This window comes from Microcebus murinus, chromosome 12 (genome assembly GCF_040939455.1).
Source record: "Microcebus murinus isolate Inina chromosome 12, M.murinus_Inina_mat1.0, whole genome shotgun sequence".
Classification (NCBI taxonomy): domain Eukaryota; kingdom Metazoa; phylum Chordata; class Mammalia; order Primates; family Cheirogaleidae; genus Microcebus; species Microcebus murinus.
In genome coordinates, this window is record NC_134115.1 from 7,414,868 (window position 1) to 7,426,982 (window position 12,115).

Here is a 12,115-nt window from a genome sequence, read left to right on the forward strand (position 1 = left end):
CTGCAGCCTGAGCCCTGGTGTCCCTCAGGGCCCTCCACCACCTTCGGTTGACAGTTCTCTCAGTCCTCTCTCAAGTGAAGATTCGGGCATGAGTCACTCACAGCAGAGTCCCAGAGGATGGACGGGGGGCTGAGCCGAGTCTGCCACAGAGATACAGGGCAGTGACAGGCAGTTTAATGACGTACAAGGTGGAAAACTGAGTCCCAGAAGGAGCTGCCGCCTCCACAGAGGCTGCGTGCTGAAGGTGTGTCTCCCGGGGCCACCCTGGGGGGTATGATCTGAGGATGGCGAGGTCATCCCGGGAAGGAGCCGGGTCCCTGTGCTGTCCCCCAGCTCACACATCAAGGACACTGGATTAGGTGGGGTGCGGCGGCTCACGCCTATAATCCTAGCACTCTGGGAGGCCAAGTGGGAGGATCGCTTGAGCTCAGGAGTTCGACTCTGTCTCTCCTAAAAATAGAAAATATTAGCCAGGCGCAGTGGCATGCACCAGTAGTTCCAGCTACTCGGGAGGCTGAGGCAGTTGGATTGCTTGAGCCCAGGAGTTTGAGGTTACTGTGAGCTAGGCTGACGCCACGGCACTCTAGCCCAGGCAACAGAGCGTGACTCTGTCTCAAAAACAAACAAACAAACAAACAAACAAACAAACAAACAGAAAAACAAACAAACAAACAAAAAAAAAAACAACAAAGGACACTGGCTTGAACGGGGACAAACTGACTCTACAGAAAACCCATGAAGCTGTAAGACCCTGCCTGTTCCCACTGATTTTCCCGAGTTCTTCTGACTGAAATCCAGGTCTCAGTACCTGTGGGGAGACCCCTCAGCTCTCTGGCACTGTCTGCTGTCCTGACCAAACACAAGGAGAGAGGGAGCCTCGGAGGAGGCCAGTCCCTGAAACCTCCGTAGGCAGGGCCAGCTTTCTTGCAGAGAAGGGAAACTTGAAATCAGGAGAATAGGCTTCACTGGGGGGTGCAGGGGATGGGGGCGCAGATAAAGCCCCATTGCTCTGCCCTGACAGAAGTATGCAGAGAACTGGGTGTGGCATGGCCCTGCTCTGACCTTCTCAGGGACCTCACTGTGGTTTCGATTTGCGTTTTTCTGCTGAATATTGGTGTTGAATGTCTTTTCATGTACTTATTAGTCATTTGTGTATCTTCTTTGGAGAAATATATATTACATTCATGTCCTTTGCCCATTTTTTAATCGGGATGTGTTTTTTATTGTTGATTTCTGAAAGTTCTCTCTATATTCTGGATATTAATACTTTATCAGGTAAATGATTGGCAAATATCTTCTCCCATTTCATGGGTTGCCTTCTTACCCTGTTGGTAGTGTCTTTTGATGCATGAAAGTTTTTAATTTTGATGAAATCCAATTTATCTGTTTTTTCCATTGTTGCCTGTGCCTTTGGTTACATCTAAAATGTCATTGTCAAGTACAGTATCATGAAATATTTGCTCTATAATTTCTTTTAAGAGTATTATAGTTTTAGCTTTTATGTTTAGGTCTTTAATTTACTTTGAGTTAATTTTTCGTCTATGGTGTTTTAGAAGTGTCCAACTTTGTTCTTTTGCATGTGGATATTCATTTTTCTCAGCACCATTTGTTGAAAAGATTGTCCTTTCTCCATTGAATGGTCTTGGTGCCCTTGTCATAAGTTCTTTAACCATATATGTGGGGGGTTATTTCTGGGCTCTCTATTTTACTCCACTGGTCTCTGTTTCTATGTCAGTATCATAGCATTTTAATTGCTGTATATTTGTAGTAAATTTTCAAATCAGAAAATGTGAACCTCCAACTTTTTTCTTCTTTTTAAGAATGTTTGGCTATTTGAGGTTCCTTGAGATCCTATATGAACTTTAGAATTTCCTTTTTTTATTATTTCTGCAAAAAATGCCCCTGGAATTTTGACAGGGATTACATTAAATCTGTAAACTTCTTTAGGTAGTATTGATATCTTAACAATAGTAAGTCCCAATCCATGAACTTGGGCTATCTTTCCACTTATTTGTGTCTTCTTTAATTGATTTTAGCAATGTTTTATAGATTTTATTGTATAAATTTTTCACCTTTTTGATTAAATCCTAAGTATTTTATTGTTTTTTGATGCTATTAAAATAGAATTGTTTTCTTAATTCCCTTTTCAGATTATTCATTTTAGAATGCAACAAATTTTGCACATTGATTTTGCATGCAGTGACTTTGCTGAATTTGTTTATTAGTTGTAACAGGTTTTCTGGGTGTGTGTGCATGTAATTGTTAGGGTTTTCTACACACAACATTATATCATTTGCAAACAGAGATAATTTTACTTCTTTCTTTCCAATTTGGATCTGTGTCTTTCCTTATCTAATTGCTTTGGCTAGAGCTTCCAGTACTATATTGAATAGTAGTGGCAAAAGTGAGCATCCTTGTCTTGTGCCTGATCTTAGAGTCACCACTGAATAATAGGTTTGCTGTAGGCTTTTTATATATGGCTTTTATTATATTGAGGTAGTTTCAGAATCCAGTCATTTTTAACATTTCTTAATTTTTGTTGGGTCAAATTACATACTCGGTAATTGTTTTTGGTGATTTCACACTTCCATTAAGCCAGGATTTGTACAAGAGATGTTACTTGTTTATAAATTATGTTTTATATAAACATGTTTACAATTTTGAGGTAATTTATAGTTTAAGCCCATAGCAGGTACATATCTTTTATGGACCAGGTAGCTGTATGCTTATATTTGGGTCAGAAGCAGCTTATGTAAACATGTGCTTATTAGTGATGACACAAACATGTTCACAAGTTCAAGGGAAAAAGTCAAGACTCCTTAAAATTGCTTCTTTTTTTTATGCAGTATTGCTCAACAATAATAGCAAACAGAAAACAGCTCAGGATCAAATATGCATTATATAATTTGTAAGTTACCCATTTCACAGTTTCTTCACTGTCTATAGGATCAAATCCAAACTCCGTGGAGTGGCACACAAGGCTCACTTATGTTTTGGTTCCTACTGCCCTCTCACCCTGGCTCAAATCATTTCCCCAACAGATCCCTACAGTCTTGATCGGGAGGGAGCTCAGGGTATTGGCTGTGTCCTCAGGCCTCTGTCCTTTGGCCTGAGCTGCTCTTCCTGCCTGGGATCCTTTTCTCTCCCCCTCTTCCTTTGGTGAACCCTACTTATCCTTTAAGCTACAGCTTGAACTTCATTTCTTCCTTCTCAGATCCCTATCTTCCCAGATTTTTCTGGTTCTAGGAGCCCCAAATGTGTGCTTGCCTCTATTATAAGTCCTTAAAATGTATGACTAGAGTCTGTGTGTACTATCCTGAATAAATCTTAAGCTCCTGGAGGGCAGGGTCGGTGTTTTTCAGCACTGTCCTGGGGAGAGCATCGGTAAGGCAGGTGACACAGGCCAGTGATCCAGTTTCCTCTGATAGGCAAAATGAATTGAATTTGAATCTCATCTGGCTACCTACCACTCACATAGCCTTCATTTAATATTTATTAAGCTCCATTAATGACAAGATAATGTGCCAAGGGCGGAAGATAGAGAAATATCAAGGAGAAGACAACATAGCTGCCTTGATGAATTGCCAGAGAGAGGTAAGAACAGGTGCTACAAAGCTGGTGCAGGAAGCAATTACTTTTTACTAAAAAGACATTGAGGAGACATTTGGTTTGGGCCTTAAGAGATGAACAGTATTTCCTTATTCTAGAGACCAGAGATGCATTCAAGACCATGGAACTGAAGGGTAGAAATATATGAACTTAAACTATTGTAAAGGAGATATGTGCTCATTAAAAAAAATACAAACAAGGCTGGGCACAGTGGCTCATGCTTGTAGTCCCAGAACTTTGGGAGGCTGAGGCAGGAGGATTGCTTTGAGGCCAGGAGGTGGAGACTGCAGTGAGCTATGATCGTACCACTGCACTCCAGCCTGGGTGACAGAAGACCCTGTCTCTATTCTAAAAAATGCAAATAAAAAGTATTTTAAGCTATTACTCCCCAATTTCACACCTCAGAGTGGGATTCTAACATCTTTAAATATCTATATATGTGTATTTTTATTGTATACATATATAAATGTTTATGATTATGTGCAATTTTCGTTTTTACATATGCTACATATATTTTCTGCAACCTTATTTTTTGTCTCATACCATAGACTTCCTTCTATATTACTACATCCACACTGATAAACCTATAAGCATATTCTGGACTATCTGGATGCTCAAAAAATAATTATGATTTCTTTACAGAATGATGAAAAGAAACTGAATTGATCATTTTATTGTTTTCTATGGTTTACGCACATAGGAACACGCATGCTCATGTGAAAAGGAACCGCCCATGTTTTCCGTCCAGGACATGAACCAGAAACTCTTAGGCCTCCCAAGGAAACTGGGTTTTTGCCTCTTTTTATTCTAAGGTTTTTATAAATTTCTCTCGTGGACTTATAATAGGTTTTATGAGCGTCCCAGTCAGGTTTCAGGAAGGCTGAAAAAACACAAGAGTTGTGACTTTTATAAGAATAAACAGGTAAAAACTAACACCAACATGACAGAGTCAGCAACCTCAAGCACTACACGCTGAGTGGCGTCACTGAATAGCGACGAAACAGCCATCTCTCGTCTCTTTAATCTGTTGGTGTTTGCTTCAGTGCGATGACAGTGACTGTCCGATCACTTTAGGACATTCGCTTCCTCTGAGGGAGGAAAGAAGACCACATGCAGGTTATTAGGAACTATGTATGTTGTATTTTCCTTCCCCCACAAATGAAACTTCTGTTCTGGAGGTGACTGTCAGCTTCTAGAATATCAGAATAACAGCAAAATTTTGTGCATAAAAGCAAGAAAATTCTGCCACTGTCAATACAAGCAATTCTTTCACTAAGTAAGAAGTCTTCAAATTTTTTCCCTTTCCCAACTCACTAGGTTGAACCATATAAAACTACAAAAAATATTCAATCATTGTTCTGGACCAGAAGCAACATCAATTTCATCTGGTCCAAAGTCACACACCTATAAAAGAATAAAGGGTTAACATCAAATAGACACTTCTATTTTACACATCCACTTGAGAAAATCTGCCTAGAGCAGAACTTTCTCGAGACAACCGACCGGCCGCCAGTCTGAGGCCGACCGACGCGCGCCGCAGCGAGTGCCGCACACGGGAGTCCGCGGGACGTCCCCAATGCCAGCCCGAGGGCCGCGGGCACGAGCCTGTTCTCGCGGCCGCGCGCCCTCAGAGAAGGGCTTCCCCGTAGGCTGAGTCGGCGCTTGCTAACCGCCAGGCGGGCCGCTGGGGGCGCAGCCCTGCGGGGGCGAGCTCTGCCCTGGGGGGTGTCGGCCCCCCGTGCCCGCCTGTGACCCTGGGCGTCACCTGGGCCAGTTCCCGCCCGGGTCGGATTCCTTCCCGGGGAGACGCCCGGCGACTCCCGGAGTGTCCTGCCGGCCCGCGGCTGAGTCACCGCGTGCGTCCCCGCCGCCACGCGAGGTCCCCCCCTGCGGGAGGAGCGCGGCCGCCACGCGAGGTCCCCCCCCTGCGGGAGGAGCGCGGCCGCCACGCGAGGTCCCCCCCCGCGGGAGGAGCGCGGCCGCCACGCGAGGTCCCCCCCTGCGGGAGGAGCGCGGCCGCCACGCGAGGTCCCCCCCTGCGGGAGGAGCGCGGCCGCCACGCGAGGTCCCCCTCCCCTGCGGGAGGAGCGCGGCCAACACGCGAGATCCCCCCCTGCGGGAAGAGCGCGGCAACGACGCGAGATCCCCCCCTGCGGGAAGAGCGCGGCAACGACGCGAGGTCCCCCCCTGCGGGAGGAGCGCGGCCGCCACGCGAGGTCCCCCCCCCCCTGCGGGAGGAGCGCGGCCGCCACGCGAGGTCCCCCCCTCTGCGGGAGGAGCGGGGCCGCCACGCGAGGTCCCCCCCCCGCGGGAGGAGCGCGGCCGCCACGCGAGGTCCCCCTCCCCGCGGGAGGAGCGCGGCCGCCACGCGAGGTCCCCCCCCCCGCGGGAGGAGCGGGGCCGCCACGCGAGGTCCCCCCCCCTGCGGGAGGAGCGGGGCCGCCACGCGAGGTCCCCCCCCCCGCGGGAGGAGCGCGGCCGCCACGCGAGGTCCCCCTCCCCGCGGGAGGAGCGCGGCCGCCACGCGAGGTCCCCCCCCCCCGCGGGAGGAGCGCGGCCGCCACGCGAGGTCCCCCCCCCCGCGGGAGGAGCGCGGCCGCCACGCGAGGTCCCCCCCCCTGCGGGAGGAGCGCGGCCGCCACGCGAGGTCCCCCTCCCTGGGGGAGGAGCGCGGCCGCCACGCGAGGTCCCCCCCCCCCTGCGGGAGGAGCGCGGCCGCCACGCGAGGTCCCCCCCCCTGCGGGAGGAGCGCGGCCGCCACGCGAGGTCCCCCCCCCTGCGGGAGGAGCGCGGCCGCCACGCGAGGTCCCCCCCCCCCTGCGGGAGGAGCGCGGCCGCCACGCGAGGTCCCCCCCCCTGCGGGAGGAGCGCGGCCGCCACGCGAGGTCCCCTCCTCTGCGGGAGGAGCGCGGCCGCCACGCGAGGTCCCCCCCCCTGCGGGAGGAGCGCGGCCGCCACGCGAGGTCCCCCCCCCCCCTGCGGGAGGAGCGCGGCCGCCACGCGAGGTCCCCTCCTCTGCGGGAGGAGCGTGGCCCCCAGGACCGCGGGGTCGGCCGAAACCGGCGCGGCCCTCGCGGGGCGCGGGCGCTGACCAGCGCGGGTCCACCGGGGAGGCAGCCAGGCTCGCCCTGGGCTGGTAACCGAGCTTCCGTCCCACGTTCACACCTGCCATTCGTCACGCAGCCGCTAGGTGTCAGGAGAGCAACGCGTCTGGCCGAGCCGCTGTCTGCGCCTGCACGGGATGAGACTTAGGCTTCTTGCTTTTTTTTACTTTTTATTTTAGCGTATTATGGGGATACAAGTGTTAAGGTTACATATATTGCCCATGCCCCCCTCCCCCCTTGAGTAAGAGCTTCAAGTGTGTACATCCCCCAAACGTTGCACAAATTACTCGTTGTGGTTCTATATAACCATCCCCTCCTCTCCCCTCCCACCCTCCCCACACCTGATAAATGTTACTCCTATGTGTCCACTTAGGTGTTGATCCATTAATACCAATTTGCTGGTGAGTACATGTGGTGCTTGTTTTTCCATTCTTGAGATACTTCACTTAGTAGAATGGGTTCCAGCTCTATCCAGGAATATACAAAAGGTGCTATATCACCATTGTTTCTTAAAGCTGAATAGTACTCCATGGTATACATATACACATTTTATTAATCCACTCATGAATTGATGGGCACTTGGGTTGTTTACACAGCTTTGCAATTGTGAATTGTGCTGCTATAAACATTCGAGTGCAGGTGTCTATTTCATAAAGTGACTTTTGATCTTTTGGGTAGATGCCCAGTAGTGGAATTGCTGGATCAAATGGTAGATCTACTCGTATCGCTTTGAGGTATCTCCCTATTGCTTTCCACAGAGGTTGAACTAGTTTGCAGTCCCACCAGCAGTGTAGGAGTGTTCCTATCTCTCTGCATCCACGGTAGTATTTATTGTTTGGGGATTTTTTGATAAAGGCCATTCTCACTGGAATTGAGTGATATCTCCCTGTGGTTTTGATTTGCATTTCCCTGATGATTAGAGATATGTTAAACATATCTCTAATGTTGAACACTTTTTCATATGTTTGTTGGCCATTATTCTGTCTTCTTTTGAGAAGTTTCTGTTCATGTCCTTTGCCCATTTTTTGATAGAGTTGTTTGATTATTTCTTGCTGATTTTCCTGGATTTGAAATAGATTCTAGTTATCAGCCCTTTATCAGATGTGTAGCTTGCAAAAAATTTTTCCTATTCTGTGGGTTGTCTGTTTGCTCTCTTGACAGTTTCTTTGGCTGTGCAGAAGCTTTGTAATTTGATCAGGTCCCATTTGTTTATTTTTGTTGCTGTTGTGATTGCCTTTGGGGTTTTCTTCAGAAATTCTTTGCCTAGGCCAATGTCTAGAAGAGTATTTCCAGCATTTTCCTCTAGAATTCTAGTAGTTTCATACCTAAGGTTCAAGTCTGTTACCCAGTGTGAGTTGATTTTTGTGAGAGGTGAAAGGTGTGGGTCTTGTTTCAGTCTTCTACATGTGGCTATCCAGTTTTCCCAGCACCATTTATTGAATAAGGATTCTTTTCCCCAGTGTATGTTTTTGTCTGCCTTGTCGAAGATTAGTTGGCTATATGAAGATGGTTTTATATCTGGGTTCTATGTTCTGTTCCACTGGTCAATGTCCCTGTTCTTGTGCTAGTCACAAGCTGTTTTAATGACTGTAGCCTTGTAGTATAGTTTGAAGTCTGGTAAATTGATACCTCCTATTTTGTTTTTATTGCCTAGGATTGATTTTGCTATACGGGGTCTTCTCTGGTTCCATGCAAAGTGTAAAATTATTTTTTCTATATCTGTGAAAAATGATGATGGTATTTTGATAGGGATTGCGTTGACTCTGTAGGTCACTTTGGGTAGTATAGACATTTTAACAATGTTGATTCTGCTGACCCACGAGCATGGTGTATTCTTCTATCTGTTTATGTCCTCTGCTATTTCCTTCTTCAGTGTTTCATAGTTCTCCCTGTAGAGGTCTTTTACCTCCTTAGTTAAATATATTCCAAGGTACTTTATTTTCTTTGTTGCTATTTTGAAGGGAATTGAGTCTTTGATTTGGTTCTCACTTTTACTGTTGTTGGCGTATATGAATGCCTCTGATTTCTGTGTATTGATTTTGTATCCTGAGGCTTTACCAAATTCATTTATCAGATCAAGGAGTCTCTTGGTTGCATCCTTGGAGTTTTCTAGGTATAATATCATGTCATCAGCAAAGAGTGAGAGTTTGATCTCTTCTGCTCCCATTTGAATGCCCTTAATTCCACTCTCTTGTTTGATTGCTGTAGCGAGGACTTCCAGCACTATGTTGAACAGAAGTGGAGATAGTGGGCAACCTTGTCTTGTTCCAGTTATAAGTGGGAATGCTTTCAATTTCTCCCCATTCAATATGATATTTGCTGTGGGTTTGTCATATATGGCTTGTATCATTTTTAGGTAAGCCCCGTCTATGCCTATTTTGTTGAGCGTTCTTATCATAAAAGGGTGTTGAATTTTGTCAAATGCTTTCTCTGCGTCTACTGAGAGGATCATATGGTCCTTGTTTTTTCTTCTGTTTATATGGTGAATTACATTTATAGATTTGCGTATGTTGAACCATCCCTAAGATGAAGCCCACTTGGTTGTGATGAATTGTTGTCTTGACAAGCACCTGGATTAGACTGGCTAGGATTTTGTTGAGAAGTTTTGCATCTATATTCATAAGGGATATTGGTTTGTAGTTTTCTTTTTTTGTTGCATCCTTTCCTGGTTTTGGTATCAGGATTATGTTCGCTTCATAAAATGTGTTGGGGAGAATTCCATCCTTCTCCATGTTGTGGAATAATTTCTGCAGGATAGGCACCCGTTCTTCTTTGTAGGTGTGGTAAAATTCAGGTGTGCAACCATCTGGTCCAGTACTTTTCTTTTTAGGAAGGTTTTTTATTGCTGTTTCAGTTTCAGTACTTGATATTGGTCTGTTCAGGAATTCTAGTTCTTCCTGGTTGAGCCTAAGGAGACTGTGTGTTTCTAAGAAACTGTCCATTTCCTACACAGTTTCCAGTTTGTGTGCATGGAGGTTTTTGTGGTATTAATAAATTATATCTTGTATCTCCGTGGCATCAGTCCTAATTTCTCCTTTATTGTTCCTGATGGAGCTTATTAGAGATTTTTCTTTTCTGCTTTTCGTTAGTCTAGCCAATGGTGTGTCAATTTTATTTTTTCAAAGAACCAACTTTTTGTTTTATTAATCTTCCATATAGTTTCCCTGTTTTCAATTTCATTTAGTTCTGATTTGATCTTAATGATTTCACTTCTTCTGCTGGGTTTGGGATTGGTCTGTTCTTTTTTTTCCAGCTCTCTGAGATGATTCATTAGGTTGTCTATTTGTGATCTTTTCGACCCTTTTATATAGGCATTTATGGAAATAAACTTTCCTCGCAGGACTGCTTTAGTTGTGTCCCACAGGTTTTGGTAACTTGTGTCAACTTTATCGTTTAGTTCAAATCATCTTTTGATTTTCATCTTGATTTCCTTGTTTATGAAGTGATCATTCAACAGAAATTGGTTTAGTTTCCATGACTTTGTGTAGAAATGAGGACTCCTGTTAGGATCGATTTCCACGTTTATTCCATTGTTGTCTGAAAAGATACATGGTATAATTTCTATTTTTTAAAATTGTTTGAGATGTGCTTTGTGTCCTAGAAAATGGTCAATCTTAGAGAATGACACATGAGCTGATGAGAAGAATGTATATTCAGTGGTTTGGGGGTAGAATGTCCTGCAAATATCAGTCGGGCCCATTTGTTCTAGGGTTCTGTTTAAGTCCATTATTTCTTTGTTGATTTTCTGTTTGGAGGATCTGTCCTGTGCTGTCAGTGGGGTGTTAAAGTCTCTAACTATTATGGTGTTATTGTTTATCCATTTGTTTAGATCAAGTAGAGTTTGATTTATGAATTTAGGTGCACCAAGGTTGGGTGCATATATATTTAGAATTTTTATGTCTTCTTGTTGAACTGTACCCTTCACCATTATATAGTGACCTTCTTTGTCTTTTATTACTTTTGTTGATTTTAAAAATGAAGTTATCTGTAATCAGCACCGCCACGCCAGCTTCTTTTGACGTCCATTTGCTTGAAATATTGTTCTCCACCCCTTTACCTTTAGTCTAATTGCATCCTTGCAGATTAGATGTGTTTCCTGAAGGCAGCAGATACTTGGCTTGTGTTTTTTTTATCCATTCGGCCAGTCTATGTCTCTTGAGTGGAGAGATCAAGACATTCACATTTATTGAGATAACTGATAGGTGGGGCAGATTTCTGTTCATTATGTTTGGTTGAACTTTGTTGCTTTGTTTTCTCTCTTGAGCCATTGTAGTATCTGGGATTTGATCTTTAGCTTTGTGTAAATTTACATTCGTGAGTGTTTATTGTGGTGATCCATGGGTAACACTGTTTTGAGTACTTCTTGAAGGGCTGGTCTTGTCTTGGTGAATTCCCTCAGTCTTTGCTTATCTGAGAATGTCTTGATTTCTCCTTCATATACAAAACTTAGTTCTTCAGGGACTAAGATTCTAGGCTGGGTATTGCTTTGTTTCAGAAGAGTGAGAATGGGGCCCAAATCTCTCCTTGCTTGTAACGTCTCAGTAGAGAAGTCTGGTGTTATTCAAATTGGCTTTCCCTTGTATGTTATTTGCTTCTTTCATCTTAGAGCTCTTAGAAGGGCCTCTTTAGTTGATATTTCGGTCAGTCTGATCACTGCATGTTGTGACGTCTTCCTGTTTGCATTGAATCTCCCAGGGGTCCTCTGAGCTTCTTGAACTTGTATATCAAGATTTTTAGCAAGGCCTGGGAAATTTTCCTGTATTATATCTTCAAATAGCTTGTCCAACCCTTGAGTGTTTTCTTCTTCCCCTTCTGGTAACCCTATGACCCTCACATTAGGTTTCTTCACATAATCCCACAGCTCTTTTAGGCTTTGCTCTTTTCTCTTGTTTCTCTGCTCTATCTGTGTGACTGATTTATTTAATTGGAAGGTGTTATCTTCAATCTCTGAGATTCTTTCCTCTGTTTGATCTGTTGACCCTGTTCTTGAGGCTTTCCACTGTATTTTGTAGTTCCCTGAATTGATTCTTCATTTCTAGGAGTTTGGTTAAACTTTTCTTCATTGTACCGATTTCTTCAGTGAATTTTTGTTCCAGGTCCTGAAGGCTTTTTGTGGTTTCTTTGTGTTGGTTATGGAGTTGTTCTTGCAGGTTGTTGAATTTTCTTATGATCCACATTCAAAATTCCTCTTCTGTCATTTTGGTTACCTGATTTTGGTTGGTGTCTGTTTCTAAGGGGCTGGTGCTCCTCTTTGTGGGTGTGTTTTCCATTTGGTTCTTCCTATTTCCAGAGTTCCTTCCCTGATTTCTTCCCATGTCGATCAGTTGTTGCTTTTTTCCTTTAAGTTTCATTTGGGTATTCACACGTCTTGTTTAGTTTCTTAGCCGGTAGGTGGTGTCTGT